The sequence below is a fragment of the Gavialis gangeticus genome, unplaced genomic scaffold (genome assembly GCF_001723915.1).
Source record: "Gavialis gangeticus isolate Ggan-Ray unplaced genomic scaffold, GavGan_comp1, whole genome shotgun sequence".
Classification (NCBI taxonomy): Eukaryota; Metazoa; Chordata; order Crocodylia; family Gavialidae; genus Gavialis; species Gavialis gangeticus.
This window is the reverse complement of record NW_017729025.1, coordinates 33,414,184-33,420,228: the sequence shown is the minus strand read 5'-3', so window position 1 is coordinate 33,420,228 and position 6,045 is coordinate 33,414,184. Positions and strand designations below refer to the sequence as shown.

The 6,045-nt window shown below is 42.3% G+C and overlaps 1 long non-coding RNA gene across 1 annotated transcript in view; it reads left to right on the top strand.

The window, feature by feature from the left end:
• LOC109298478 overlaps positions 1-4,910 on the top strand; it is an 82,985-nt gene extending 78,075 nt beyond the window's left edge. The window contains exon 3 of the long non-coding RNA XR_002097619.1: positions 4,054-4,910. This is a non-coding gene — a long non-coding RNA (uncharacterized LOC109298478). The remainder of the gene's footprint in view (positions 1-4,053) is intronic.
• The last annotated feature ends 1,135 nt before the right edge of the window (positions 4,911-6,045 follow it).

Genomic DNA, 6,045 nt, shown 5'->3' with positions numbered 1-6,045 from the left:
GACAAAGAAGTAAGAAGCTGTCCAATTTGTTCTGGAGACTTACAGTAGACTGATTGGTTTATCAAGCAAGCTTGAGAGTTTGTGAAAAATGTTCAGCCAGTCCATTTGTAGCAGGATGATAAGGAACCGATCGTATATGTTGAATTATACTGGAAACCAGGAACTTCTGAAACTCCTCTAAACAGAACTGAGGTCTACTATCTGTCACCAGCTGCAATGGTAGTCCAAAGTGACTAAGGCATGAAAATGCTAGATAGCTTGGGTAGCTGTAAAAGAGGATATTTTAAAAAACTTCTGTCCATTTAGAGTGTGCATTGGCTACTACTAGAAATAACTGGTCTTCTCTTGGCCCTGAAAAATCAACATGAATATGTGCCCATAGTGTCTGAGGCCATGACCAGGGTTTCAGATACGCAGGGCCATGATCTTGCTGAATTTGCTGACATGCAGCACAGAACTTTGTTGTTCTCTTCAGTATTTCTTTAAGGGCTACAAGTGCCTTCCTGACTGACTTGACCTCATTCCAATTTACCTTCTTCTTTTCAAGCCAAGATCTGCCAAACAAGTGTTGGATAATTTCCTTTAATCACATGCAAAGATAAATTAATGGACTGTCCATGTAATTAAGTTGTCACCTGAAATACCCCTTCTGGGACCACCTTTCCCCCAGTGTAAGTCTTCAGAAGCACGAAGTTTTTCTCCAAAGGTATCTGTGTCAAGGGCTGTTCATACCATTCTGATAGGGATGCCTTCAATTAAGAGCATCTCCCCAGTGCCATCTCTTACCTGCCATCTCTTACGCTGCATCTCCATGGCAACCTTTCTATGGCCTTTTTAAATGCAAGAGTTGGCACAGTGAATAACTTCTTTCAGATTTGGTCATTGTGCAACCCTGAAACAAACTGATCTTGTAGGGCATTGCTCAGCACTTCAAACTGACAGAAGAGCTCTGACACCTTTTTTAAAGTAAAGTAGTGGCAAACTGTATTATTGACTCCCCATATCCTCTGAGTTCATTGGGGGAACTGGTAGTGTTCTACTATTATTGATGGGGTAGGGGAGAAATATTCTGCCATTGTTGCAGTAAGTTTTACATAGGCAGCCTGCCCTGGCAAGGTTGGAGAACAAAGGGCCCATAGTAGGCCATGTGACCTGGCATCTGTCACCATCAGCAAGATTGCAAACCACCATCCTTCTGAAACTGAGTTGCAGGAGACTGCTTGAAATGTTCAAGATACACTACTCAAGTCTTGGTTTTCATCAAATTCACCAATATGGCCTATACGAGTGGCCATTTCTCTCTTTTTTGTTTTCTTTTTTGGCCTGTCCACACTTGATCTCCCTTTGCTGACAAAATTCCTTCAGTGCAGGCTGCACGATAGTTACTCTAGGCTGGAAAATAACATGGCAGCTTTCCCCTCCTGCACCTTCCCCTGCTGTATTTCTACGGTGATTGCATTGCATGCACTTTAGTATAATTTTGCCACACTTATTTCTCTTGACAACTTTTCTATGGTGATTACTGTATCACCATGGGCCTAACTGGGTTCTTATAGGAAATCTCGTTTGTGCATATATAGTAATATAAATGTACTAGTCAATTGCCCTTCAAGAATGACGGGGGGATGGGTGGGGATGGGGCACCGCCACTCAACACCCCGCACTGTTGCCACTCTGCCTCTAGCCTCGTTCGCCCCCCTCAACCCTCCACATGTGGCCCTGTGTGAGGCTGCTCTACTGCCATCACCTGAAGGGAGGAGGGAGGGGGCAGGGGGGAGAGGCCAGTGGTGCTGGCCTCGTCCCCACTCTGTTCCAACCATCATGGAGTCCATGCCACTGCCACTGTTTCCTGTCCGGAATGCTACTGGAGCACTCTGATTGGTTGTTTCAGACAACCAATCAGAGTGCAAATAAAGCATTATGGACAGACAGACTAAGACTTTTATAATATTAGAATTTTCTTACTGCTCTGTGTCATGTAGACTGTGGCTCTGTTCACCAATACAAATGAAAATCCTGCCCTCATTACCAAAACTGTGGCTTGTCACTCCCCATCCATGGAGAGATTACACTCACCCAGGACAAAGAGAGAGAGAGAGCACCACACAACTTACATGGGTAGTAACTTTACTGTTACTCAGGGGCCCCACCATGCTGCTGTTAGGAGCTCCACACTCTGCAAGTCTCAGGCTTGTCCTCCTTGACTGGCTCAAGCTCAGAGCTTAGATAGCTTGGGCGTGACTCCTCTTTCGGTCATATGATGCCCCAGTCAGTTGACCTGACAACAGAGCTGTCCCTTAAGCCCCTGCTCTGGTGGCTGCATGTGCTATAAAGACTCTGCCCTTAAAGATCATATCTGGGAATGGGTAGGAGTGGAAAAGAGACAGAGAAGAGCTGATCTACATTATGAGCAGCTCCCCAGTCTAACTCACGATGTTTCACAGAAAGCATCATGAGTTAAACCGACCCAACCAATCCAAAAGACATTTGCTGATCCATTGGGAGGCTGTGTGATTGAGCTCCCCTTTGGACTTCACTGGGGGAAAGAGGCTGCATGTCTGCAGCCTTTGTTCTCTAGCCTCATCCCCCTTTCCATGCTCCTGTGCTCTCTCAGGATAGGAGGGAGGAAGGTAGGGGAGTGAGTTCAGACTGGGGTTTCTCCAGCCAGGTTGGAGTTGGGGAGGAAAGCGGGTGGCTGTGGATTGGAGCCCCCCATCCCCCCAATCTTTGGGGTGGGAGGCTCCAGTCCACCCACCCTATCCTCCAGCACTGTCTGGGGAACCCACAGACTGAACTCACTCCATTCCCTTCCCCTCCTTCCATCCTGAAGACGGCTCATGAAGCAGAGCTAGGCTGCATCAGCCCAGCCCTTCTCAGGCAGACATTAATGAAGGCACTTTGCTTTGGAGAGCCTTCATCTGAATTTAGTGAGGGTTCAGATTGTCACATAATTGGGCATTTTAAAGTGTTCTGCAGCCATACACTTCTGGCAGAGCACTTTCAGTGGCCAATCATGTGACCAATGGTTGTATCTGTTAGTGCCTCACATGTTCTCCCTTCCATTCTGACCAAAGATGCTGTTTATGCATCTCCGCAACATCATGACCTGCCACTGTGGCAGGAATGACAGAATTCAGTCTGCTGCTTGAGTATAACTTGCATGTATATTACAAGGTATAACCTGAACCTGTTCTTAGCAGGTCAGTTTCCTGTTAGAAACAAAACTGCCCTTTCCAGTTTTGTAGGAAACTTCTGGCTTATGCAGTACACCCAGAGCCATTAGCTATAATGGTGTAATTGGCACAAGCTGAAGAATGTCCTCAGTAAAAACTTCATAGTTTCTGAGACTGCTCCTTGGAAAGTGGCAGGTTCCTCCATGCTGGAGGGATCAATACTTTTCAGCTGACTACATCATTCGTAACTTTTTGCTGTGCGGTAGGAATGAGGACGATAAAAGCAAAGATGGATGTTATTTTGGCTCTGCTTTTATTCTGAATTATTTATTGGAAAGTCTTTGTTGTCTTCCTTTTAGTCAGGAAACAAAATGTCTTTGTTCTGTTGCTTTTCCTATTAAAAGAAACAAGGTCGGCTTAGTTTTATTTCACTTACCTCTTGTTGTATGATGGTGTAGTCTAAACAGACTGTCACCATCATTTCATGGGGTTCTGTCTTGCTTAATGCCAGCAAAGATCTCATTGACCTTGGTGGGTGTTTTGTCTGGGTCATGAATCAGGCTTTATATTAATGGTACATTTATCAATGTTATATAAAGCATAAAAAGATAGACATTTTTGCACATTACAGATATAAGTTGTATATGTAATACATAGTTACAAACACATGAGTAGAAGGTATAGAAATCCTACATGTAGCTTACCGAGTTTTGGGGCTTGTTAACCATATAATAAAGCATTTCTTAACTATTTAGTTATCCTACTTTTAAACATGCCCATCATGTAAAGTATGATGGGATCAGGATTGTACCGCTGGATCCAATATTAATACATGATTGAAACTAATAACTTCCTTTAATGCTTGTCTTTTTAATTCTAGGTTTGCCTGAGGCAGAGAATAAAGAAACTGGCCACCAAGATGGTAATCACTAGTGGAAATGAAGAAGATAAAGGCAATCAAGAAAAGGAGAGCAAAGAAGAAAGCATTTTGGCAATGCTTGGGATTATTGGGACCATTCTGAACCTCGTTGTGATCATTTTCGTGTATATTTACACAACATTGTGAACTTTGGCATACAAAGAGAATAGACAAAACAACTGTGAAAGGTGACAACAAAAATGGCAGGTTATTGACATGCTGTTTAATCAGAATTGACTCTGTACTACATTAACACATCATAAAAGCACTGCCTGTGGGCAGCAAAAGATGAAGCACAATTAATTTAACAAGAATTTTCCACACAGTAGCGAGTTTACTCTTCTGTCTTGGCCCTATCCATGTCTGTTTTTGGTTTGGGGGGAAATGACTGCAATTACGTAAGTTTCAGCTTGAAGAAATCCACCTGGGATATGTAGTGTCACACAATAGAAAGAGACTGTATGCTATATACAGCTATATACAAATGTATACTATATGCTCTCAAAGATCTAACTCAAAGATAGCTGCATAGCACAGCTTTTTTGTCTATTAGGTCAAACAATTCCTTTTTTTCTCCCTGACTTTAATTTTGTTTACACTGAAGCTGACAAGCTTTTTATTTAGAAGGACCATATGGTACAATCACGGAAAAACAATTCCATTGAGCAAGATCTGCCTGAAAATGATGACATGTTGGGAGAAATAACTTACATGATTATTTTTCTTTCTCGTTTGCTTGACATCTGTGTCTGTTCATACCAATGTTTATAAATATATATTTTTAATAAATGTGCTATATTTTTAGCATGAAACAACTATTTGGAGACACTCTTGTATTCATACATCCAGATTTTGTTTGATGAAGTGCCCTTTTTGACAATGGATGTTATGCTCTTCAGCAATTAGATAGCAATCCTATTTGCAGCCATTTCATTTTGGTCTAAAGCAAACTGTCATCATGCTCATATGCATGACTTGAAGTTGGAATGTCATCTGAAAAGCATTGCTTTTTAATATGAGAGACAGGAAAACATTATAAGGTGACCTTTGTAGAAGGGTTGCAGAGACATGGCTCTATTTATAGAAAAATGACAAATAAAAGAATAGTAGGATATCTAACAAATCCACAAAATACTGGCTTCTCAAAACCCTATCACATTTAATAAATACCAGCATGGGGAGAAGATAAAGGTTCTTTAATGGAACAGTTCAAGGCATAACGGGAACCAGTGGCTGGGAGCTGAAGGTAGATAAATTCAAACTAGAAATAAAGGAACTTTTTTTTTAACCTGCGAAGTTAACCTTTTACATTTAATTGGCCAAAGAATGTCTGTCTAAAAACCATGCCCTGGCTCAACCTAAAGTTATGGCCTTGACGCAGGACCCACATGACAAAAATCTGTGATCTGTGTTTTGTAGAAGTTCACACAAGATCATAATTTTCCTTCTGAACATTATGATTCTATGGGTTGTTAAGAATTAGATCCCAATTCTGCTCTCACATACTTAGGTGCAGCCCCCACTGATTTAAGTATATTATCTGGGGGTATAACTACATTCTTAATAAGTTGGAAAATCAATTTGAACTGAATTATGGATCAAGGTGTATCCTCTGATATGTGTGTAGAACTCACATGAAAACAAATGAGAGTTGCTGTAGTGCCTGATCCAACGCTGGGTGTAATCCAGTGATTCTCAGCTGGATGCTGTAGAACTGTGGGATGCCATGAGACATTTCCAAGGGTGCATGTGGTTCCAGTTGCCTGTATGCAAGTTGCTGGAGGAGAAGCTGTGGCAGTGGGAGCTACTCTTGCCCCTTCAGGTGCAAACCGGGGCAGGGAGGGGGGAGAATGTGGACAAAGCAGGAAATGATGTGGTCATGTCCTGCTCCTGCCATCCTCACCTAGCACCAGCTAGATTTTAGCTCAGTGTTTCACAACAGGGTACATGAAT